At 46.1% G+C, this 26131-nt stretch overlaps 1 protein-coding gene across 16 annotated transcripts in view; it reads right to left on the bottom strand.

Annotated features, from left to right (window-relative positions):
• The window catches only part of PPARA (peroxisome proliferator activated receptor alpha), a 69882-nt gene extending 43751 nt beyond the window's left edge, over window positions 1-26131 (bottom strand). For 4 of the 16 annotated variants that reach the window (XM_066358682.1, XM_066358664.1, XM_066358663.1 and 1 more), the window contains exons 1-2: window positions 25737-25953; window positions 24509-24590 (exon numbers count right to left, since the gene is read on the bottom strand). The gene's annotated coding sequence lies outside the window, so the exon portion shown is untranslated. Of the gene's footprint in view, window positions 1-24508; window positions 24662-25236; window positions 25666-25736; window positions 25954-26109 lie in introns of those variants that run through there. The other 12 variants (XM_066358668.1, XM_066358665.1, XM_066358666.1 and 9 more) reach the window with 7 other exon arrangements.

Genomic DNA, 26131 nt, shown 5'->3' with positions numbered 1-26131 from the left:
CACCTGTGTCTATGCCTGACTCCTCACACAAGCTCAAATTTCTGCTTAAATTCAACACGAACATCTATCCCAAAACCCATATTTATCAAGAATACATAATAAAATTGTTCACAGTTCATTTTTAATCATAGAGGGCATGATACTACCTTTTTTTTTTTACATAAAACACCACTGGTAGTTCTGACATAATGTTAGGATTCATAAATGCTAAATAAATTAGGAAAATAAGAACATCAGTCAGCTATGAAACAGATTATTTTTACGGTACTAAAGGAATCACAAGTGATAAAGGGATTCACCCACAAGGAAGTCATGATGATCCTAAATATGTATGCTACCAACAGTAAAGTCTCAAAATATATAAAGCAAAAACTGACGGGGCTAAAAGGAGAAGTGAACACCTCCACCATTACAGCAGAAACTTCAACTTCCCTCCCAACAGCTAACAGATTTACTAGACAGAGAGCCAGCAAGGTTACCACTCTAGCGTAATCCCCCAGTAGGGGACAACTGACATAAATAGAACACCCCACTCCACAATAGCAGAATATACATCTTTATCAAGCACTCACAAAACATCAAGACAGAGCATACTCTGAACCACAGAACAAACATCAACAAATTTAAAAGAATTGAAACCTTACAGTGTGTATTTTCTAATCATAATGGAATCAAGTCAGACATTAATAACAGAAAAAACAATGGGAAAGTCTCTATAAATATCTGAAAGTTAATCGATATGCTTCTATATAATGCATGGCTCAAGAGGAAAATTTAAGTCACAAAGGAAAATTTAAAATATATAGAACGAAATGAAAATACAACATATCAAAACATGTGGATGCAAGCAAAAGCAGGACTGAGAGGGAAATTCATAGCACTGAATGCTTACAATAGAGCAGATGAAAGGTTTCAAATCAATCATCTAAATTCCTACCTCAAGAAACTGGCAATTTAATAGCAATATAAACCCAGAGTGAGCAGAAGGAAGGGAGAAATAAGGACAAGAGCAGCATTCAAAGAATTTGAAATCAGGAAAAAGAGAAAATCAATGAAACAGCCTAACCAGGTGGTGGCACAGTGGATAGAGCGTCGAACTGGGATGCCGAGGACCCAGGTTCGAGACCCCGAGGTCGCCAGCTTGAGCGTGGGCTCATCTGGTTTGAGTAAAAAGCTCACCAGCTTGGACCCAAGATTGCTGCCTCAAGCAAGGGGTTACTTGGTCTGCTGAAGGCCCGCAGTCAAGGCACATATGAGAAAGCAATCAATGAACAACTAAGGTGTTGCAATGCGCAACAAAAAACTAATGATTGATGCTTCTCATTTCTCCGTTCCTATCTGTCCCTGTCTATCCCTCTCTCTGACTCTCTCTCTGTCTCTGTAAAAAAAAAAAAGAAAAAAAATCAATGAAACAAAAGGCTGGTTCTTTGATGACCTGGCTGGTGGCGCAGTGAAAAGAGCATCAACCCAGAGCACCAAGGTCGGTGGGTAGAGCCTGGGGTTGCCAATCCCAAGGTCACTGGTTCACAGTCAAGGCACACATGAGAAGCAATGAATGGCACAATTAAATAGAACGAGTTGATGCTTCTCTCTCTCTCTCCCTCCTTCCTTCATATTTCTCTCTCTCTCAAAAAAAAAAAAAAGTCTGGGGCCCTGGCCGGTTGGCACAGTGGTAGAGCACTGGCCTAGCATGTGGAAGTGCCGGGTTTGATTCCCAGTCAGGGCACACAGGAGAAATGCCCATCTGCTTCTCTACCCTTCCCCCTCTTCTTTCCCTCTGTCTCTCTCTTCTCCTCCTGCAGCCAAGGCTCCATTGGAGCAAAATTGCCTGGGCGCTGAGGATGGCTCCATGGCTTCTGCCTCAGGCGCTAGAATGGCTCCAGTGGTAATGGAGCAATGCCCGAGATGGGCAGAACATCACCTTCTGGTGGGCATGCTGGGTGGATCCCGGTCAGGTACATGCAAGAGTCTGTCTCCCTGCCTCCCTGCTTCTCACTTTAGAAAAATTAAAAAAAACAAAACAAAACTGGTTCTTTGAAAATAAATCAATAAACCTAATAAAACCTCTAGCAAGATCGACAAAAATTAAAAAACAAGAAACATCAGGAATGAAATGTAGTATCACTACAGATCCTGCAACCAGAGAAAGGTTAATAAGAAATTACTGCAGCCTGACCAGGCGGTGGAGCAGTGGATGGAGTGCCGAACTGGGATGTGGAGGACCCAGGTTCAAAACCCCGAGGTGGCCAACTTGAGCGCGGGCTCATCTGGTTTGAGCAAGGCTCACCAGCTTGAGTCCAAGGTTGCTGGCTTGAGCAAGGGGTCACTAGGTCTGCTGTAGTGACTCGGTCACTCAGTCAATGCACTTATGAGAAACAATGAACAACTAAGGTGCCACAACGAAGAATTGATGCTTCTCGTCTCTCTCTCCCTTCCTGTCTTTCTGTCCCTCTCCCTGTCTCTCCCTGTCTCTGTCACACACACACACACAAAAGAAATGACTGCAAACAATTTTAGGCTCATAAATCCGACAACTTTGAAGAATTAAATCAATGCTTTGAAAACTAAAAACTACCAAAGACTTAAAATGAAACAGACCATCTTAATAGCTCTATAACCATTTGGAAACTAAAGCAAAACAAACAAACAAAAAAAAATAGCAACACCAGGTGCTGGTGAGGATGTGAACAAACAGGATCCTTAGACTTGGCTAGTGGGAACATAAAGCGGTCCAGCCACTCTGTAAAACAGCTGGGCAGTTTCTCCTAAAACTAAACATACAACTACCATATGGCCTGCAATTGCACTCTTGAATATTTATCCCAGTGAAACAAATGAAATCTTATGTTCACACAAAAGTCTGTATACACACCAAAAACACAAGTGAAAAAAAGATAATAAAGTGGACATTAAAATTTAATTTTTTTTGTTATAAACACTACTATCAACAATGTAAAAAGAGTCTGACTGATGGTGGTGCAGTGGATAGAGCATCAACCTGGGACACTGAGGTCCCAGGTTCAAAACTCCAAGGTCGCCATCTTGAGCATGAGCTCATCCGGCTTGAGCATGGAATCATCGATATGATCCTATAGTTGCTGGCTTGAGCCTAAAGGTCGCTGGCTTGGGCCCAAGTTTGTTGGCTTGAGTAAACAGTCACTGGCTCAGCTGCAGCCCTGGGATCAAAGCACATATGAAAAGCAACCAATGAACAACTAAAGTGCCACAACTACAAGTTGATGCCTCTCATCTCTTTCCCTTCCTGTCTGTCTGTTTTGCTCTTTCAGAAAAAAAAAAAAAGGAAAGTAAAAAGACAACTCATCAAATGGGATAAAATATTTATAAATTATATAGCTGTTAAGAGACTTGTATTCAGAATATATAAAGAACTCTTACAACTCAACAACAAAAAGACAGCTAGCTATCCCAATTAAAAATCAAGCAAAAGATTTAAATAGACATTTTTCCAAAGAAGATATACAAATGGCCAATAGGCACATGAAAACATGTTCAGTGTTATTAGCTATTAGGAAAATGCAAACCAAAACCACAGTGAGACACCATTTCCCACCCACTAGAATGGCTAGAATTAAAAAGACAGACAATAACAAGTGTTGACAAAGATGTGGAGAAAAATGGAAATCTCACACATTGCTAGTGGGACTAAAAAGATGTAGCTATTTGGAAAACACTCTGGCCATTCCTCAAAAAAGTTAATCAGGGTTACTGTATGACACAGCAATTCCACTTCTAGAGAATGAAGACACCCAACTCTACAAAACCTTATCCATGAACACTCAGAGCCACATTATTCATCATAGCCGAAAAGTATAAACTACCCAAATGTGCACCAACATAAATGAAAAACAAAAAGTACTATTTCCATACCATATGCTTCATGATGAAAAGAAATGAAGTATTGTTCATGCTACAACATTACACTCCATGAAAGAAAGCCACTCACAAAAGACCACATATCATATTTATATGAAATGTCTAAGACTGGCAAATCATAAACAGAAAGTAGACAGGTGGTCCACTGGGGCTGGGGTAAGGTGATGAGGGGTCGGGGGCTGAGAGAATGGTTATGTGGTTCCTTTCAGGGTTGATGAAAATTTTCTAAAGTTAAGACTGTGATAATGGTTGCACAACCCTCTAAGTTATAACAACCATGGGATTGTGTACTTGAAACCAGTGTCGTACACAATGTCAACCACATTTGAACAGAGATATTTAAAACAAAACCAGAAAACCATGCACAAGGGTTCACGGCAACTTTATTCATAATGACCCCAAACTGGAAACCCAGATGTACCCCAATAAGCGAGGGGTCAGACACGGGGTGTCCATACCAGGGAATACTACTCAGCAGGAAAAGGAATGAAACACTGATATACCACAACAGCTTGGCTGACTCTCCCGGGAACTATGCTAAGGGAAAAAAGCTAGTCCCCAAAGGCCCCTACCACATGGTTCATTACGTAACTTTCTTGAAGTGACAATTGATAGAAACAGAGGTCAGGTTGCCAGGGATAAGGAAGGGCTGGGGGAGGGAGGGATCCATGTGGTCAGAAAAGGGTCAGTGGGTGATGAACACGTTCTGTATGTCGACGGCACCGAGGTCCATACACTGGTGGTGACGTTGCATTATTGTTCCCCATTGGGGGAAGCAGGGTTAAAGCACTCTGGTGGTCTCCCTGTATTATTTCTTATTTTTTTATTTTTATTTTTTATTTTTTGTATTTTTCTGAAGCTAGAAATGGGGAGAGACAGACAGACTCCCGCATGCGCCCGACCAGGATCCACCCGGCACGCCCACCAGGGGCGATGCTCTGCCCCTCCGGGGCATCGCTCTGCCGCGACCAGAGCCACTCTAGCGCCTGGGGCAGAGGCCAAGGAGCCATCCCCAGCGCCCGGGCCATCTTTGCTCCAATGGAGCCTTGGCTGCGGGAGGGGAAGAGAGAGACAGAGAGGAAGGGGGGTGGTGGGGTGGTGGAGAAGAAAATGGGCGCTTCTCCTATGTGCCCTGGCCGGGAATCGAACCCGGGTCCCCCGCACGCCAAGCCAACGCTCTACCACTGAGCCAACCGGCCAGGGCCCTTGTATTATTTCTTAGAGCTGCTTGTGAATCTATAATTATCTCAAAATTGAAAAAGTTTAATTAAAAAAGTGCTACAGGGAGGTCAATTAGGAATGACATTTTAAGCACAGGTGGGCTGTTACTCATATTTGCTGAATTCAAACATGATAATAAATTAAGCTAGAACATATAATGTGGATACTGCCTTTTTTGTTTAGTTGTTTGCTTTTTAATTTTTTATTTAATTTTATGGAAATAATTTTACTTACAGAAAAGTTATACACACACACACACACACACAAAATAGTATAAATAACACCACTGATCCTTTACCCATATTCACTTATAATTAATATTCTACCCATTGGTCTTATCATTACCTTTTTTTTTGAGGTAGGTAGCCATTGTGCACACATGTGCATGCGCACGTGTATGTATGTGTGTGCACACATGTGCACATGTGTGCTATGAATAAGGACATTGTCTTACACACTGCAGCCCCCTTTATCAATTTCAGCAAATTTAACAGACACACCATAATCTATGACTCTGCCAGTTGACCCAATCATGAGCTCGATGGCATCTTTTCCCTCCAGTATAGGATGGAAGATCAGGACCTGTATTTTTCTGTGGTCATTTCTCTTTTCATCTGAAACAGTTCACAGCTTTTTTCTTTCTTTCTTTTTTTTTTTTTTTTGTATTTTTCTGCAGTGAGAAGCAGGGAGGCAGAGAGACAGACTCCTGCATGCATGAGCCTGACCAGGATCCACCCAGCATACCCACTAGGGCAGGGGTCCCCAAATTTTTTACACAGGGGTCCAGTTCACTGTCCCTCAGACCGTTGGAGGGCTGCCACATACAGTGCTCCTCTCACTGACCACCAATGAAAGAGGTGCCCCTTCCGGAAGTGTGTGGGGGGGCCGGATAAATGGCCTCAGGGGGCCACATGCGGCCCATGGGCTGTAGTTTGAGGACACCTGTACTAGAGGTTCCGCCCATCTGGGCCGTTGCAACCGGAGCCATTCTAGTGCCTCAGGCAAGACTATGGAGCCATCCTCAGCGCCTGGGCCAACTTTGCTCCAATGGAGCCTTGGCTGTGGGAGGGGGAGAGAGAGACAGAGAGGAAGGAGAGGGGGAAGGGTCGAGAAGCAGATGGGTGCTTCTCCTGTGTGCCTTGACCAGGAATCGAACCGGGGATATCCACACACCAGGCCGACGCTCTACCACTGAGCTAACCAGCCAGGGCCATGGCTTTTCTTTGTCTTTGATGACATTGAGATTTTTAAGGGACACCATTTTGACATCCCTTCCCTCCCCCCATTTTTAAATAGAATATAGGAACTGCTTGAATTCTTACTTGAGTACCCTATATCTCAATAGGAATGTGCAGAGAAGAATTGACAGTTCAAACCCCTACCTCACGGGACACCCCACGGTCCCATTCCAAGGCAGCTTCTTCAACAGGCTCCCAGCCTCTCTAGCGACATCCAGGCCCTCGCTTTGTCAGCGTGCCAGCTGGCCATGGTCACAAGGCTTTCCTATTTGGAACCAGAGGTTCCCAGAGCTACACAGCTTTTAATTCCTATTCAGGAGGACCGATAAAAGAAAACTGAAGACCTCCACTACTGAGTAAATTCTCAAATAAGAGGAGAGTAAAGAAAGAATGGAAACGAAATCTACCTGACATTGACATCAGGCAGCTTGGGGGTAATTCAAACAGCCTGCAAATGTTGCTAAGGATAAGTGGCTTCTGCAGTGGCTCCTCTGCTTGTACAACAAATCCTTTTCTACAGACACAGCCAGAAGGCAACTCACCACAAAGAAAAAGAAGCAATCTAAAAAAAAAAAAAAAAAGTGTACTTTTCTGCTATAAAGTAAAGCTTTGCATAAGAATAAGAGAAATGAGAAGCCTAATAAGGGTTTATTCACAAGACCCAGTGCTAGAGGCTGAAGGACAGTCAGTCATGTTTTGGGGGTGACCAGGTCAGGCTTCCACTGGGCCAAATGTGGGAGCATGCCGGGATCCTGTCACAGCCACGGTGTTCTACGTGCAGAAGGCGCGCGGCCACCCTGCCAGCAAGAGAGCTTACGGGAGGAGGCGGGAACAGCTGTCAGCACGCCTTGTCCCCAACACGCCCTGACGTGACCTTGGTCTCTCGTGTCTGCAGAGTTACAGCATAGGGTCCTCTGGTTGGTTTGTTTTGAATAAATTGGTTTCCTTTCTAAAACACCTTGTATCCATCCCGTCTCCATCCTGGCACACGGCATCACTGTCTCCCACCTGAATGGACCCCGGCAACAGCCTCCTAGTGGGCCCCCTCGCCAGCTCTCTCCCTATCCACCTGAAGTATAGGCCTGGTCATTCCACGGCCTCCTTGGGGACCTCTCTGAGGACCCTCAGTTCCAAATTCCAAATACCTAGATTGGCAGGTAAGGAAACAGACCACGGATGAGCACCAGCCAAGGTCACATGGCGACTCCAAGGCCAGGCCGGACCCAAAGTCAGCACCCCCACCTCCCCACCTCCAGCCCAGGGCAGTGCTGGGTTCCCCACCACCACCCTCGCCCCATTCAGTGCCGGGTTCTGCCATCACACCCCCTTGCCTGCCCAAGCCGCACACCTCAGACACTCTGCAAGCCCGGTTAGCCTGGTGACGCCCTGCAGCTTCTGTTCCTGGCCCCTGACCACAGCCAGAGGGAGACTTCACAGCTCAATCCAAGTGTGCCACATCGGCACCACCGAGAACCCTCCTTGCCAGGGGCTGCTGTCACAAAGCACAACCAGAGCCCGTGCAGCGCCTCCTAGGCCCTCCACAGTGACCTCCTGTCCTCTCCCCTCCTGGACATTCCTCCACAGTCACACACTTGTTCACGCTCCTCCCAGGAGCCTGGCCTGGCTGCCCGCTATGCCAGGATGCTCCCTACCCTGGCATTGCGTAGCCTAGCCACTCTCTCACCTTCCCGTTCTCCCTCAAGAATCAATTTCTCAGTGAGGCCACCTGTGAGCGTCCCTACGGTCCCTGGTGCTTGTGACCAGTTCACCTGCCCTCCGCAGGCCTCCCCCAAACTCAGCACCTTCTAACACACCGCTCACCACACTTCCCACCTGTCCTCCTGCCAGAGTGCCGGCTCTGTGAGAAAAGGGACTTGGTGTTTTGCCTGCTTACATATCCCCAAGTGCTTAGGACGATGCCTGGCTCCATGAAATCTGATGGTGAATGACTCCATCTTCTTGTATTTTCCTGGGCAAACCCCGCATTCCAGCCAAAATTAACCACTTAGCATTCTCCTACCACACCTCGTGCTTTCCAGCCCCCGCACTTTATCCTGTTTCCGTAGTACCTGAAATGCCTCTCGTTCCTATACAGTTTAGGGAAAGCTCAAGTACCACTTCCCCCCAGAAGCCTTCCCAGATCCACCCAGCGGAAAGGACTCCATCTGTCCTCCATGTCCCCACAGCTCATACCACAGGTTCACTGATGCCTTTTCTGCCCACTCAGCTCTAATTCCTTAACAAGAACTCAGGTTGGCCACCTTCCCCTCCCATGCGAGGTGGGTGTCCAATAAACATTGACCGAATGGATCTAACACCAGTGATACATTTTGAATATTGTTCCCTTTCTTACAAAAAAAGTCTCGTATCATTTAAATTAATGAACCTATGAAAGGTAGAGAGGACACGCCAGCATTTAAAGGGTGAAGGCTGGGCCCTGGCCAGTTGGCTCAGTGGATAGTATGTTGGCCTAGAGTATGGATGTCCTGGATTTGATCCCCAGTCAGGGCACACATGAGAAGCGACCATCTGCTTCTCTTCCCCTTTCTCTCCTCCTTCTCTCTCTCTTCCCCTCCTGCAGCCAGTGGCTCGATTTGTTTGAGTGTCGGCCCAGGAGCCAAGGATAGCTTGGTTGGTCTGAGCGTATTAGCCTCAGGTGCTAAAAATAGCTCAGTTGCCTCAAGCATCGGCCCATGATAGGTTGCCAGGTAGATCCCGCTTGGGGTATATGTGGGAATCTGTCTTCCCCTCTCTCACTTAAAAATAAATAAAAATAAATAAATAAGTAGACAAGAATAACAGAATAATCAGTGTAAGAAACAAATGGAAATTTCTACTATAAAGTTCCAGAAGTGCATCCTAATATACATTCTGGAAGGGGGTGCGTTTAGAGGCTTCAGGGTCATTGATACCATCTGTAATGTTCTGAAAGTCTACACCATTCACTTAAACTTGTACCTGTGTTTGATGCCAGTGTCCCTTTTGTGGCAATGAAGCCTCTCTAAAGAGAACAGATACCTTCTCAATACTTACTTTGTCTCTTCCATGAACATGGTACAGCCATCTTTCTATTTGGGCTTTATTTAATTTCTCTCCATAATGTAATCAGTTTTCTGAGTAGGAGTCTTGCATGCCTTCTTTAGATTTATTCTGAGGCACACAATATATAACATCATATGCAATTTAAGTTTTCATTATGAGACTATTACTTAGAAAAGCTTTAGGTTTACAGAAAAAAATTGAGTAAGAAAGTACCAAGAATTCTTACAGCTTCCCCAATCCTCCTTTCTGATTTTCCTTTTGGGAACAGCTTGCATCCGTGCGGGTCATCTGTTACCACGAATGAGCCAATATCAATATATTGTCATTAACCAAAGTCCACAGTTCACATCAGGGTTCACTCTGTGCTGTACATCCTACATGTCTAGAGAAATGTGCAATGACATGTACCCACCAGTACAGTATCACGGAGTTGTTTCACTGCCCTGAACTCCTCTGTGTGTCACCTGTTCATCCCTCCCGTAACCCCTAGTAACCACTGGTCTTTTCATTGTCTCCATAGTTCTGCCTTTTCCAGAATAGGACGTTCCACAGAGTTGGAATTGTACAGTATGCAGCCTTCTCAGATTGGCTTCTTTCAGGTATATGATATTTGATAATATCAGTGATATCACTTTCCAAAATGTCTTCCCAAGTGGCTGTACCATTTCACTTTCCTGTTACCAGCATACCAGCATATGAGAGTTCCTGGTGTCCCACATCCTCAGCCACACTTTAGTCATTTTTATTTTAGCCATTCTGGTTGGTGTGCAGTGATCTCTCTACTACCAATAGTGACATCTATGACTATTAATGTGCATTTTCCTAATGACTGATGACTAGAAATGTCTGTTCACGTGCTTGCTTGCCATCCAATGCCCTTTGCTGAAGGGTTCATCCACAGTGTTTCCCCATGTTTGCTTTCATTCTTTTTTTTTTTTTTTTTTTTGTATTTTTCTGAAGCTGGAAACGGGGAGAGACAGTCAGACAGACTCCCGCATGCGCCTGACCGGGATCCACCCAGCACGCCCACCAGGGGCTACGCTCTGCCCACCAGGGGGCGATGCTCTGCCCCTCCGGGGCGTCGCTCTGTTGCAACCAGAGCCACTCCAGCGCCTGGGGCAGAGGCCAAGGAGCCATCCCCAGCGCCCGGGCCATCTTTGCTCCAATGGAGCCTTGGCTGCGGGAGGGGAAGAGACAGAGAGGAAGGGGGTGGAGGGGGTGGAGAAGCAAATGGGCGCTTCTCCTATGTGCCCTGGCCGGGAATTGAACCCGGGTCCCCCGCACACCAGGCCGACGCTCTACCACTGAGCCAACCGGCCAGGGCCTACTTTCATTCTTAATTGGGTTGTCTTCTTATTGAATTGTAAGAGTTCTTCAAATATTCCAGATACAAACCCTCTGTCAGATATGTTTTACAAATATTTTCTCTAAGTTTGTAATTTGCCTTTTTATTTTTAAGTGTTATTTTGATGAGCAAGAGTTTATAGTTTTGATGAAGTCCCATTTTCTTTTAGAGTTTGCTTTTTGAATCATATTGATATGTAAGAAATCTTTGCCAAACCCCAAATCACTAAGATCTCTGATACAGTTTTAACTCTCAGTTAGGTCTATGACCCATTGCACATTCTTCTTCTTCTTAGTTTTCACTGTAGAGTGAGAGGAGGGTTGAGGCTCATTGTTTTGCATTTGGGTCGCCAATTATTCCAGCACTATTTGTTGAAAAGATTACCTCTCCCACTGGTATGACTCATCGCTTGGTTGAAAATCAATTGACCATATATGTTAGGTCTATCTCTGGACTTGCTATTCTGTTCCACTCATCTATTTTCATACCAATACCATATTGTCTTGATTATTGTAGCTGTATAATACTTCTTGAAACCAAGTAATCTTAAGTCCACCAACTGTGTTCTTTTTCAAAGTTGTTTCAGCCACAGTAGAGCCTCCCCATTTCCATATGATTTTAGAATCAGCCGGTTGAACTCTACTAAAAGGCATGCTGAGGTGTGATTCTAATCACCCTGAATCAGTAAACCATCTTGGGGGGGAATCCCCAGGTTAATGACAGAGTCTTTGATACTACAGCATGGTATAACTCGCCATCTATTTGAGCCTTTTAATATTTCTCTCAGCAATGTTTTGTAGGTGTCTCTATACAGGTCTAATGCATTTTGTCCCTAAGCATTTTGTACTTATGGATGCTCCATTACTTTTAAATGTTAAATTAATCTTGTACATGGAAAGAACCCAACTTTCAGCACATTGAAGGTGTCTTCTCATCCTTCTATAGTTGCCTTTGTTTTGGTTGAGAAATTATCTCCGAATTGATGCTCCTTTGAAAATAATGGTTTTTGTTTGTTTGTTTTTTACCTTTAGATTCTTTAAAGATTATCTCTTTATCTTTCCTTTTTTTCCATCGGTTTTATGATAACATATCCAGGTATGGTTTTTTTGTTTTTAATTCTGGGAGAAGTTCTTTAAGATTCTTGAATTTGTGATTTGATGTCACCAGTGTTAGAAAAACTTCAGCCACTATCTTTTCAAATACTGCTTCTGCCCTACTCTCTCTCTTGTCCTCTTAGGATGCCAATCACATGTACAGTAGAATTAGTTCTTCACTAGAGGCTCTACAATTGTATCCCATTCTTTAGTCTCTTTGTACATCGTTTTAGGTATTATCTTCTGATCACTGTTATAATTCACCAGTTCTCTCCTCAGTGGTATCTACTCTGCTGTATCTATGGAGCAGATAATTTCAATTTTTGTATTTTTCAGTTTTATAATTTCTACTTGATATTCAAGTCAATATGCTTTTTAAAAATATGATTTCTAATGCTCCACCAAACTTCCCAATCTTGTCTTTCATCTTCTCAAATGTAGAAAGGAAGGTTATTTTAAAGTTTGTGGTTTATAAGTCTCATATTTAGAGTCATGAGGGTCTGTTTCTATCATCTGTTATGTCTCCTGGTTCATAAGGTCTTCCCGCCTCATTAATGCTTGTTTGGTTGTGTTGTGTGTTCTGTTGCACAGCCTTGACATGAGTGGTAGTGACAGACTATAAAAAGTATCACACAAAGCAGAAATCGTGCCACATGATTTTACTAATGGTAAGAATCACAACTGTTTCATGACTTTGAAAAAAATTTTTTAGCAAAACGTTAAAACTTCTCTTCTTATGCACTGTAAAAAAACAAGGGAATAAAAAATACAGGAAAACATTACTCATTTTAGTATATTGTCACGAAAACATTCGAAGCACTAAAAATTAAAGGGCTTTATTTTCTCATGAGAAACTTTCCAAGAGCAGCTTGACCTGTGTGCTTGCCTTCTCATTGAAAGACTTACAAACACCAAGTAAACACCTTTTCCAGTGCTTTAGCAAACTGTCATACTCCTTTATGAGTTTGGGATCAGCGGCCAGCATTGTATCCTTTGACCTTTGAATGTCATGAAGTGCCTTAGTATTCCCTTGTGTGAAGTGTTGTTGTTTTTTGTTGTTGTTGTTGGGATCACTTTCTCTAGGACACCATCTTTTTCACCACAACCACATTCCTCGTTTTACGTTACAAGTCATTTTTAACTAAGTTCCTCTGCTACTGGTCCAGTGTTTCCCAAAATGCAGCAATGGCCACATTCCCATGGGAAGCTATTTTTTTAAAAATCCATTTATGCTTGATTCAAATTTTACTTCCAGAGTTAATCACTTTTCATTCATTTCCTCCATTTTTATCTCTGCCAGCCAATCCCTCTTTGGCTTACCCATTTCTGGGAGACAAAGGAGGCAAACACAGTTACGAACTTTGTGGTTTGCAAGTGAACTGAATGACAGATGCACAAGGACCAATCACAGACCAACGCTGAAAGGAGTGACAGGATTGGCCGCTGGGCCTTACGCACATCTGTTACATCTATGCAATGATTTGTGGACTGGAGAGTGGGTAGCTCAGACTGTATTACACAACCATTCACAGTAACTGAAATGTAAGCCATGTGGGTGGGGGGGCTGGTGCTGTTAAATTTAACTATCTGCAGTAATTAAAATTTGTACATCATAGAACTGAGCAAAGTGAGGACTGCCTGTATTTAAAATCTTTTTCTTAGAAATAGAGGTTAAGGATGATGATGCTGTTCTTCCTCCAGAGATGCATTCACTTCTTCCTGGCATCGAAAGCCCCACAATCTGGAGTTACCTGAACCTAATCACAAGGGCTAAGATGTCTGGGCTTTAGTCTTTGAGCAGCTGATCAATTCCTAGGTCACGGGGACAGCTTTTTGAGGTTCCAAGCCAAAGCTTGAGATGTTTACTAGGGTCTTCCCTTCTTAAAGCTCTTATATCCTAAATTTTGACTCCTGGCCCCATAGAAATGCTACTCAGGTTCTTAACTGCTTCGTCAAAATAAGCCCAAATGTCACGTTTCCATCATCTTCAGACCTCAGCCTGCTGTCTGTTCACCATCTTATGAGCTAATGCCTCAGCACATTTGAAGATTTTTCTCCACCTTTTCAAGCTTACTTCTAAATTACTAAGCCACTATTAGAAATGGGGCTCCCCATCTTAATGTGTTTAAACTACTAACACTCATGAATATTTGTCAACGCTGCAGGTTATAATGGTCATTTTTCTATTTTTCACTTCCTACCAAAAAAAAAAAAAAAAAAGTGATCCCCAGTTAGGGCACATACAAGAATCAACCAACAAATGTATGAATAAGTGGAGAAGCAAACTGATGTTCGTTTCTTTCTCTCTTCCCCACCCCTTCCTCTCACTACTATTGTTTATTTATAAACAATAAATAAAAAATTAAAAGACTAAAAAGAAACACTTCTGTACTCTTCAATAAAATCCACAGACCAGAATATAGGAAACCTACTGCATTTCTTTAAGGTTTCCATTGTTATCCTTAAGGGTTTCCTCATATTCAGGCAATATTACTCAAATAATAACTTGCTAATAACATTTTAGGCCAGAAAATCAGTCCTATTTTCAAGAAGCACAAGGACATAGCTTATGAAATAGCCAGGAAGGCTCTGTCGCTGCGACAGACGTTTTAGAAACCTCCTATGCCAGGCCAGGTTGGAGCTACTCTGGGTCCAGGAATGAAGGAAACAGAGAGATAGCCCTGCCCCGTGGAGCTGCTGTGCTCAGCAGGGAGACAGAAGAGAACCAACAATGAAAGCCACACAAATCAGAGGGAGACAGGACAGGGAGAGGCTGCCATAACAAGAAGGTCAGAGAGGGCCTCCCCACATGAGGAATGAGAACACAAATGATATCCTTTTTTCTTATAAACAGGGGCAGGGAGCTAGGACAGTCCTACAGGCCCCCTCCCCCACTCGCACCCTCAGCAGCTAGAGTTTTCCCCTTGGCACCAGTCGAACGGAAGGAAGGCAGAAGCTGCCAGGTTCTGCACTCGTGCTGACTCGTACACATCACTCCTCTAAAATGTCACCACTTGTGCAAGGCCAGGATCACCGGCCCTACCTTCGCTGCCTAACGCACTGGGCAACTCCGGTCACAACTTTGATCTCCGACGTTATGAATCTGCCCTAACAGGTCACCCACATTTGAGCATGATCAGGATGTACTGTGGTCTCAAAGCTCCACACCTTCCTGAGCAGTTGTTAGTTGCCAGTCGAATGTAAGTTTCATGTGGGCAGAACTAGGGTGTGGTGCCTAATAATGGCCCCCAAAGATATCCATGCTGCACTCTGGGAGCCCGTGGATATGTGACCTTGCTTGGCAAAGGGGCTCTGCAGATGTGATGAAGGGTCCTGACAACCCTGGCCAGATGGCTCACTTGGTTAGAGCATCGGCCCGATATAGCAAGGTTGTGGGTTCGATCCCTGGTCAGGGTATACAAGAATCAACCAATGAACGCATGAATAAGTAGAATAACAAATAAATGACTCTCTTATTAAAATAAACTTTTTTTAAAAGCTTTAAAATAAAAAAAGGGTCCTGTTATGGGTTGATATGTATCCTTTCAGAAAGATATGTCCATGTCCTATCCTCCAGTACTTTGGAATGGGACCTTATTAAAATAGGATCTTTGCAGGTATAATTAGTTAAATGAGGCCATACTGGAGTGGGCCCTTAATCCCATCTCACTGGTATCCATATAAAAAGGGGAAATGTGGACACACACACAGAGAACTCTGTGTGATGACATAGGCAGAGACTGGAGCGAAGCTTCTACAAGACAAAGAGTTCCAAGGGCTGACGGCCACCACCAGAAGTTAAGAGGAGGCAAGAAGGAAGGATAAAGCCCTGGCCGATTGGCTCAGTGGTAGAGCATTGGCCTGGCATGTAGATGTCCTGCGTTCGATTCCCAGTCAGGGCACACAGGAGAAGAACCCATCTGCTTCTCCACCCTTCCCCTGCCCCTCTCTTCCCCTCCCACAGTCAAGGCTCCATTGGAGCAAAGTTGGCCCGGGTGCTGAGGATGGCTCTATGGCCTCTGCCTCAGGAGCTAGAATGGCTTCGGTTACAATGGAGCAACGCCCCAGATGGGTAGAGCATTGCCCCCTAGTGGGCTTGCCAGGTGGATCCTGGTCAGGCACATGCAGGAGTCTGTCTCTGCCTCCTCGCTTATCACTTCAGAAAAATACCAAAAAAAAAAAAAAGGGAAGGATCCTACCCAGAGTCTCAGAGGAAGTATGGCCCTGCCAACACCTTAACTTCAGACTTCAGGCCCCCAGAACTGTGAGAGAATAAATTTCTATTGTTAAAACCAGACTGTGGCGCATTGTTATGGCCACCCCAGCAGACCGATACAGATACAGACCCTAAAAGGGGAGATTATCCTGGATTATCTAGATGGGCCCAACAGAATCACCTGAGCCCTTAGAAGCAGAGAACTTTCTCTGGCTGCAATGAGGCAGGTGGAGGTCAGAGATTCAGAGAGTGACAAGGGCTTAGTCCAGGTTGCTGGTTTTGACAACTAGGACACCACGAGCAAAGAAACTTGGGTACTTCCAGTGGACAACCTCTTAAGAGGATGAATTTTACTGTGTTTATAAAAATACAGTTAATAAATACGACTGAAGGGAAACAACCCTCAAACCCAGTTCCCTTTCCTGGTTTTCAGGGAGACTAATGGAAGGGAGTGAGTCTGGTATTCAAAGGTGGCCCTGCCCACAAAGGAGGGCAGGATTCCTCAGGCACATCAAGCAGCCAGCCCTGCACCCACCTGACGTACCAGGGCCCATGATGCCCGACATGAGAGCACTGCCTCCCTCCCTGTCACCCAAGCCACAAAGCAAGAAGCCTGCCTGCCCCCAAAGGCCTTGACATCACTCATTGTCTATTAGCCCAGGAAAGGAGCTTGCACTTGTCTAGGGAACAATTTCCCTCCTTCACTTGTCAAACCAAACGGTGTCAAACTAAGGGTACAAACCAGCCAGCTCTTGTCCCTTAAAGCCTGCCTTTCAGAGAGCAATCATCATACTTATATGATTAAGGCAGATTCAGGCTCCAAGGGTCCACCTGCTATGAATGCTGGAACTATCGTGACAAAGAGTGAGAAGGCAGCTATGTGACGACAGTGCTTCTCGAGTACAGACCATTACATGTATGATTAACATTAACATACCCCTGAGATTTGATTCTGCTGACCTAAGTGGGTCAAAAGGATTTCACTTGAGCACTTAATGCCCTTAAGATAATCATCAGAACTAAACTGAGTTCTGAAATTTCTTTTATAATTTTTGTTCACTCTTTCCTCTCTCCCAGCTCGGTTCCTTGACTGAAAGAAAATTCTGAATTTAAAGACAAATAATTGAGCCGGATGTTCAGATCACCGTGAAAACATGGTGCTGCAGGAAGTACCCACCGGCCCGCTGTGCTGGCTCCCACCTGTCACGCAACAGTGCTGCCTGTCCTCTCAGTCCAGAAGCCACACACTTCACAGTCTCCAGTGCTCTGCACCGGCAGATGATCGCCTGGCACTCACATGTTGGTGCTCAGTCAAGATCTGCTGAATAAGTGAATGAGCTCAGAAGTAAGTAAAGTATTCAGTGGACAATGGCCACAGTACAAGCAGGATAATCAGAGAGATTCAAACTGCCAGAGTGGTATGTGAGGGACAAAAGTCCTGTATCCGGTTTGGGGCAGGATCAAGGAAGGCTTCGCTAAGGAGGTGGCCTTTGTTTAAGCCAGCGGGAGCTGCAGGCTCACAAAGCTGGTCCTGGAGCACCTGCTGGTGGCCTGCTCGGAGACAAGGGTGAGCCGGGCAGCAATAGCTTCTGGCCTCCACTGTCTAGGCGTCTGTGACTCACAGGGAGAGGGACTTGAGTCCAGCCTCACACAAATGAACACAATGAGCCTGAGTTTTAGATAAAAAGCACCGAGGGTTCAGTGTCTGCCTTGGAGATCCGGCCTGGGCAGGCAGGTCAGGGAGGTTTTCCTAAGAAAGTAATTTTAGGCTGAGATCACAAGAGTAATGATTATGGCGGTGAAGGGGAAACTGGGGGTCAGGGTTCCAGAGTGTCCTGGATGCATGAAACTGGGAACAGCCAGTATAGCAAGATCAGTGCCTCCCCATACCACAAGGATGCCAGGAAATGAGGGAGGATATGTTAAGGCCAAGAATTAACAATGAAAAAAACATCTATAAGGTTCTTAGTATGTGCCAGGTACAAGCACCCATGGAGAACGTTCAAGTAGTCACCCCACTGATAGATGAGGATACTGAGGCACAGGCCAGATGAGCAGTCCGTCTGTACTTGTCCAGCCTCTACTGCCCCAGTGGGAAGCCTCTCCCAGGACAGAGAGGAAGACCAGGGCCAGGAATGGGGAACAGTGGGCAGCTCAGAACTGGACATGTTGAGTATAAGTCTCCAAGAGGGTCAGAGGGTGTGTGACATGAGGAATGTAGGGCCTGAGATCATGACAACAGGGACCAAGGCTGGCTAGATCCAGCAACCGTGGTGAGTTAATGTTGGCCCAGGGAGGAGACAGCCAGGAGGCTTGGAGGAAGCTACACACCACCAGAAAGTGAGCGCCCGCCTCCCTGTCCCCTGGCAATGTAGCTTCTCAAGCATAAACACAAGGACGACTATGATGATGATGACGGCAGCTGTCTTCTAATAACAGGCAAGTGGATGTGTTAATACCTTAGGCTGGAACCTCATCTTTTCATCTCTTAGAACTAATCCCTCTCCCAAGTTCTAAGTTTCATTGCACTCCCCTGTCTCTCAGAGGTTTCATTCTCTGACAGTACCAGATCTGGCATCCTAACTAGGCACGTATCTTTCCAAAATACCTTCTAGAAAATGGCTCATTGTACTCAGCAAGCCCACATTTGAATCTGTTCATTCTAAACAGAGTAACTGAGTGTATTTCCCAGGTACTGTCCCTTTGCATCTGTCCACACAAGTCAGCCATGGGTGTTATCTGCTTCTTTTCCCTTCTAGTCTTCATTCTCTTAAGTCTTCTGCCTCTGCCCATATTAAAGATTATCAGCTGTCCTTGAATGTGGTTAAATATTCACCTTCACTTAGACTTCTGCCCCAGACACTGAAAGCTAACGTTGTGAGAGTCATCTAGGTACAGAGATTGAAGCAGAGGGAAAAAAAGTCAATAACTTTCAGTTTCCAGACTGAAGAAAAAAAAAAAAAGACCATACTTGTCTCTTCTCACTGTGTATTCACACACAGGGCCCAGGACTTTGAGAGAATTACACTGCTTCCCACTGAGCCTTTACTCAGGTCACCACCACTGTCACCTGGCTCAACACACCCAGGCTGGATCCACACCTCCTGTCTCTTGGCTGACAGCAAATCTCTGGTATTCAGGCTGCTCGGTGGTGCAGCTGGTGGTCAGCACTTCACCCACCACCGGACTCTCACCCCTCTCACACTCCTGCCCCCACACTGGCCAGTGCAAGCACCTGTGCCCTACCTGCTCCCAGTCCTAGAACCTTCTTTCTCTGAACCAGACAAACAGTCTAGGCACCAACATTTCTGCCCCCATACTCTTGGCATCACTTGTCACAGGAGTCCGTTGACCGTGTGTCTGTGAGTGTATGCGTGAGCCTGGGTAGTGGCTCTCAAGGAACAGCAGCTTCAGATGCATTTAAACCCCCGAGGAAGCGAGCGCTCTGTCTTCTCCTCGCTTCCTACCTTCCCAGACTCTGCCTCGTTTCACCCCACGAAGGCACAGTGTTAAGATCTCTGCACAGTTGAACTTATCAAAAATATCTTGTCTCTTTCAGGAGTCATTGCTGAAAACCATGGGTTAGGTCCGTTTTTTTTATGGTTTGAGAGCCCCAGCAGCGTCAAGTCTTCCTTTCTGGAAAACGCTCTCCACAGTCAGTTTTTCCAAGGCAAGGAAAGAACAAAGGTAGTTCTCTGCGCGTCTCTGCACCCCGGCCTGCTGGGGATGGACCACGAGGGGTGAGAGCTGGTGACGGACTGTCACATTTCCAGAGTGGAAAGAAAAGGCAGTCATCATCTCCAGCAAACTCCCCCCCCCACCCCCACCCCCCGCCACAGCGCTGTAGTGAACACATCACACACCGCAGGGCATTTCTAGTGTAATCACCTCAGCACACCACAACATGGTTCTTTTTAAGATAAATTTCAGATTTCTCTGAACATTTTCACTTTCATGAATTCCATCCCCAATGCACAGACACAGACCAGAAATAGGAGTGGACAGGGAATTGAGACACTGACCCAGTGTCTCAAATGGGCTGTCGCATTCAAAGGAGCTAAAATGAGACTGCAGTCTAGAATTTATCAAATTTACTCACAATCCAAGACAGAGAACAACAATAAAGTCCTCGAGCTGGCAGCCCAATAGGTATCAATTTTATCCAAAAAGAGAGCTGACTGAAAATGCTTCTAAAAATTCTTTTGATTAAAAAATAAAATCCCCATCTGGCCCTGGCCAGGTAGCTCAGTGGGTTAGAGCAATATGCCAACGTTGCAGGTTCAATCCGGGTACATATAAGAATCAATGGATGAATGCATAAATAAGTGGAATAAAACAAAGAAACAAAATCTATGTTTCTCCTCTCTCCCTTTCTCTCTCTCTAAAATCAATGATTTTTTAAAATCCCATTTAATATACGGATAATAGAAACTTACTTTAAGATAATCAAAATTTGACTGTCACTTGACCCTGAATTCCTGCATTTGACAAGCCACATGGCTTCATTGTAAACATGCACTTAAGCACTCGTGTGAGGCTGACAACTAACTTCTTAGAATATGTCCGAAGGGGCTCTATCCACGTCAATCTCTAAATAACTGGGTCTCTGTCACTGTAGCTTGGCAACTTGTCACCTTGATGTGGTTATCACATAACCACAGACTTATTCAGTTACATATGGCTGCAAGAAACCTTGGGGCCTCACTCACTTTTAAAAATGAAAAAAAAAAAAGGAATGAGGATATGCTGTTTTACGTAACTATATCATAATTTCAAACCATTCAGAAGAAGCGTCGCACCCTTGGAGATAGATGTCATTCTGCATCTGCCTTCTAACTCTCACTGTTCAAAGGGATGCTATTTCAAAAGTTTTACTTATGGTCGGTCTCTAAGTGCACTCTCGCTCTCTGAGGGATGATGGAAACAAAACAATGCTAAGGGGACATCCTCTTGGCGTGGGCAGGCCCACTGTCTGTACTTCTAGGTATCCCTGCACACACACCCAGCCAGCTGTCACCCTCGTTTGAAGACTGTAGAAAACAGAGGCCCGTCCGTAAATAGTTGTTGGATTAAACTCTTCCTCGATTATCTGTTCCACGAATATGTACATTTTAGAAGAACCTACTGCAAGTATAGGACCAGCTGGGCAGAAATGAGCAAGACTGCTCTCAGGGAGTTCAACTTGGTGGGGAAAGTTAGACTTCTAACTGGGGACCGTGACACAGGGCAGCACCTAGGCCCGGCTGAAGGGAAGAGGTGCCCGTGCCCAGGGAGGTCTTCACCAAGCATGTTTCTGCAGGCCCTCCCAGAATGAGAAAGAGCCCGTTCCATGAGCTGGTACACCAGAGATACTGCAGTAAGGACCAAATACCGAGGGCATGTGCACATTCAGAGAAAACACAAACCACTCAGGATGGTTTGGTTCTGACTGGTATAGAATTCTCATCTACCTATTCAAAAATGGAAAAAAAACAAACAAACCACCAGCATATCTGGGAGAAAATGTGTCTCTTCCTGAAAGCCTTGGAAAAATCATAAAATGGTCAGAGCAAAACTAACGCAGGTGTCAGATGTGGCCAGGTAAGGAGCGCAGGCAGGCAGTCCATGGTTTCTTCCTCTGGGACACCTCCTGGGCTGCCCACAGGTTTTCATGTTTTACAAAACTCTTCATGTAAGATACGACTTTTGAGCCTCCCAACCCCTCTGAGAGGGAGAATGGAGGGGAAATCCTTTTTTTTTTTTTAATGTGAAAACAGCAGTCTGGAGAGGTGGCCAAGGACCCACAGGTCTAGCAGGCAGCACCTTAGTGACGGGAATCCTGGTCTCCAGGGAATGGCCTGATATCTCTCCACCACTTATCAACTGCTTCCCTGGTGTGAACCAAAATTTTCAAACCCTTTTTCTTGTACTATATGCTGACTTCAAAACACAGGCAGCTCAACCACCAGAATAGCTATGCCAGACCTAACTGAGGACAGCATAAATCCTTCACTTTCTTTGTTGTTTCTTTTCTTTCTTTCTTTCTTTTTTTAAGCAAGAGAAAGAGAGAAAGGGACAGATAGGGACAGACAGACAGGAAGGAGAGAGATGAGAAGCATCAATTCTTCATTGCGGCACCTTAGTTGTTCATTGATTGCTTTCTCATATGTGCCTTGACCCCAGGGGCTCCAGCAGAGCCAGTGACCCCTTGCTCAAACAAGCGACCTTGGGCTTCAAGCCAGTGACCTTTGGGCTCAAGCTAGCAACCATAGGGTCATGTCTATAATCCCACGCTCAAGCCAGCAACACTGCATTCAAGTTGGTGAGCCCATGCTGAAGCCTGAGACCTCAGAGTTTCGAACCTGGGTCCTCTGCGTCCCAATTTGATGCTCTAGCCACTGTGCCACTGACTGGTCAGGCAATCCTTCACTTTTTGAAGTATCTAACCTCCTCCAACCATCACACAGTCATTACCACACAATGCTAAGCCATTAAATACTCTTAAAGCAAAAAAACAACCACACTTCCAGTTCACAAGCAAATTGAACTACCCCCTGTCTGTGACCCACAGAGCAGGCCAGAAAATTCACAATGCAGGTGTTCCCTTCCCTAAGAATGTCACTGCCTGAAAGCTACAAGAACACTGGGAAGAAGAAATGAGTATTTCAGATACAGTCCACTGGGACATCCAGGGCTCCTCCTATGTGGTACTTACCTTACAACTATCTCACACCATGTTGGAAATTAAAATTCTTGGCCTAATCTTCCCTGACCACATGGCCTTAGAGGGCAGCTAGCTTGCAATATGTAATTAAGAAGGTAGAAACAACAGACACAGCAAACACCTACCCTCCAGACATAAACTATGCCTTTTTCTGAAATGCCTATGAAACATTTAACACTGACCCTGTACCATGCCACTGAACAACAAAAATAAAAAGAGGCCCTCAACTTCCAAAAAAAGCAGAAACTATACGAGCCACATCCTCCAACCGCGATGCAACCAGTGAGCACAAACGCTCCAGCAACAACCACTTGGAGGTTAAGACCTCCAATCCCCTGCCAGCCCATGCGCCATTAAGACCAGATCCTCACACGCAGATGCTGTGAGAGAGGAAAAAGATGGAAGAGAAACTGGAGTGCTTAAAATCTGTTTACACTAAGCAAAGAAACATTTTAATTTAAAAAATTTAGGATTACTCAAAGAATATTTATTATAAAAACACACCAAGGCTCATAGACAGCATCCCGGAAAAAGAACACTGAATAGCAAGATATTATGGCAAAAATAGTTTCCCTTCTGCACCCCAGTGTCACCTTTTAAGATGATGAAGACAATCTTCTTTAACTTTATTTTTAAAATATTTTATTTTCTTTTTAGGATTTTTTTTATTGGTTTTACGAGAGCTGGGGGGAGCGAGAAGTATCAGCTCAGAGTTGCTTCGCTTTAGTTGTGCATTGCTTGCTTGTCATATGTGCCTTGACCCGGCAAGCCCAGAGTTTCGAACCGGCAACCTCAGCATTCCAGGTCGACGCTCTACCCACTGCACCACCACAGGCCAGGCCTAACTTTATTCTTTTACATTTCGGTATAAAAACTGGCTTCATGACCAGATCCCTAGTTGCTTTGCTCAAAAGCAGCTACTCAATAATGACGATGCTCTCCCCACTGAGTCACCCTGCCAGGGCTCATAATGGAATATTATATAGACACTTTAAATGGTGAAACAAAAAATTTATTCACATGGAAATATTTTTCATAATCTAATAGTTAATGCAGATTACAAAACAGTTTATATAAAAGAAACACTTTTTTTTCTGTCCTCTCTCATGCACACACACAATGTTTACAAATCTGTTTACAAGTTTGACCAACGGCAGGAAAAAGAACTGTCTATGATAATGGAATAACTTAATATACATCTAAGAGAACAGAAAAGAGAGAGAAATACTTGTTTTTCTACTGTCAATTAATTTGCTCTTGATTCAGAGTTGTGTAAATTTTGCAAGGCTCACCATTTAGCCCCTCATGGACAGTGACCATGCCACCAGCCGCATCCCACTTCTCCAGCCACCCCTGCCCTACTGGAGGGCAGGTCTCAACCCAACCTACTATCTCAGCAAGCCATCTGCTTGATATTCAAATTGCAATTAAAACAGCTCTTTACTTGTCAGCGACTGTGACTTCATGTCTGTTAAGTAATCACATTTCTCACAGTAACACTATCTAGTTTTGAATTACACAAAACCGGCCTGCAGAACAGAAATGAAGTCCCTATTGAAACTGACAGAAGACAGTTTTCAGAACTTAAAAGGGAATTTACCCACATTTATCTCACTTTCAAAGCCCTAAAAATATATCCAACCTTGCATCACAAAGTAATAATTAACCCCCAAATGGCTAGTCTGTAGGACAACAGAAGTAAACACTTAAAACATTTGGGTCAGGAAGCATTAGTAAATCAAGCCTTCTATTTACCTGTAATGACAGCGTCTTGGTACTGAGCTTGTCTTGCCACAAACTGTTACTTCACAGAAGAAGCAGGGCCTTTAACTGCGGCCTTGGCAGTAAGAAGGTAAAGGAGGAAATGATTACGATATGTCCTCTGGATTCTCCCCAACGCTCCACCACCTTGGAAGAGGAAAGTCACTGTGACCCCTCTTCTTCAAAGGCAATGGTGTGGCAGGGTCGCTCTCAGGAAACCCTGTGCCCCTCTCTGTGACCTTTCCCCCGCCATCCCTTCCCAAGCAGCCCTGAGATCGGAGTGGGCCCTCTGCTCTGGGGAGGGGTGGCTGGAGTTCGGGTTGGCGCGCAGCCCCGGGGTCCCCGCAGCGCCCCACGAAACCCAAAACATTATATCACCATGAACTTTTCTTAGAAAGAACCTTGACATGTGGGGCACGCCATCCCTCCTTTAAACTCAAAAAGGCGAGGAAAGCTCGGGTGTGCAGTTGTCCCCTCCTAATTTAGGATGGGAGTGGGACAAAACCGACCCTCCGGACTTTCGCCAGCACCACCCTGCGCCCCTGTGGCCGCAGCCAGGACCCGGAGAGACCCGGGCGCGGACCCACGCGGAGCCCGAAGCAGGGGAAGGCGTCACGCGACGGAGCCTGCCCTGGGCTTGCCCGGCCCGTCCTGATGGCCCGCCTGCGCTTGGGCGCAAAGTGGGGCAGTTCCTCAAAGGTGCCCCATGGCTGTTAACTAACCCGCTAGTGAGCTTCTCCCATCGGACCGTAGCCGCCCGGCGCGAGGCCCTGAGGGTCGGACTGTCAGGATCTAGGGCGAGCTAGCCTCGGGGACCCCCGGGGATCTCGGGAAACGCCCCTTCTCGTCGGTGACGCCTAAACTCCACGGTGCCGAGTGGAGGGCGCGCTGGATGCCCCGCCTCGTGGGCCTTCCCTCCCGGGAACAACCAGAGGACCAGTGTCTTTGAGGTCCCAGCCTCAACCTCCACGCAGCCCCCAAACCCAGCGACAGCACCGGGCGCCGGAGCTCCGGGGAGGAAGGCGGTGCAGGGGGCGGCCCCCTGGGCTCGGGGCTACTCTGCACGAACTAGCGGCGAGCGCCCTCAGCCCGCGCCCCCGGGCCCCGCGCATGCGCCGCCGGCCCCGGCCCCTCCCCTGTTCGCCGGCGCTCTGGGTCCCGGGGTAGGGAAGGCCCAGCCCGGCCAGCTGAACTCCGCGCGCGTCCGTTCGCCCCCGAGCACCTGGGGCTGGGTCTGCCGCCTGCCGGTCCGCCGAGCGAACGCGCCGAGGGAGGCGGCACCGGGCCCGGGGCTAGCGGCCGCCCCCGCCCCCGCCCGCTGCCCCCGCCATGGGGCCGCCGCGTCCCCAGCCCATGCCGGGCACCGCCTCCTGCCCCGTGCCAACCGCGCCCCCGCGGCACGCGCCGCCCCTCTGTCTCCCAGCCCGTGGGGCAGCGCGGGCGGCTTGCACGGGTGGCCGTCCCGGAAGCCCCGCCCCGAGGCCCCCACTTCGACCCCGACCCCGCCCCGGACCTCCGGACCCGCCCCCAGACCCTCCAGCCGAGGCCGGGGAGGGACACACCCCCCAGATGGCGGCGCCCGATTGGCTACCTACGAGGTGGAGGCGGAGTCGCTCG

This window comes from Saccopteryx leptura, chromosome 1, assembly GCF_036850995.1.
Source record: "Saccopteryx leptura isolate mSacLep1 chromosome 1, mSacLep1_pri_phased_curated, whole genome shotgun sequence".
Taxonomy (NCBI): Eukaryota; Metazoa; Chordata; class Mammalia; order Chiroptera; family Emballonuridae; genus Saccopteryx; species Saccopteryx leptura.
Note: the sequence above shows the minus strand (reverse complement) of the source record. Positions and strands in the feature narration are given on the sequence as shown.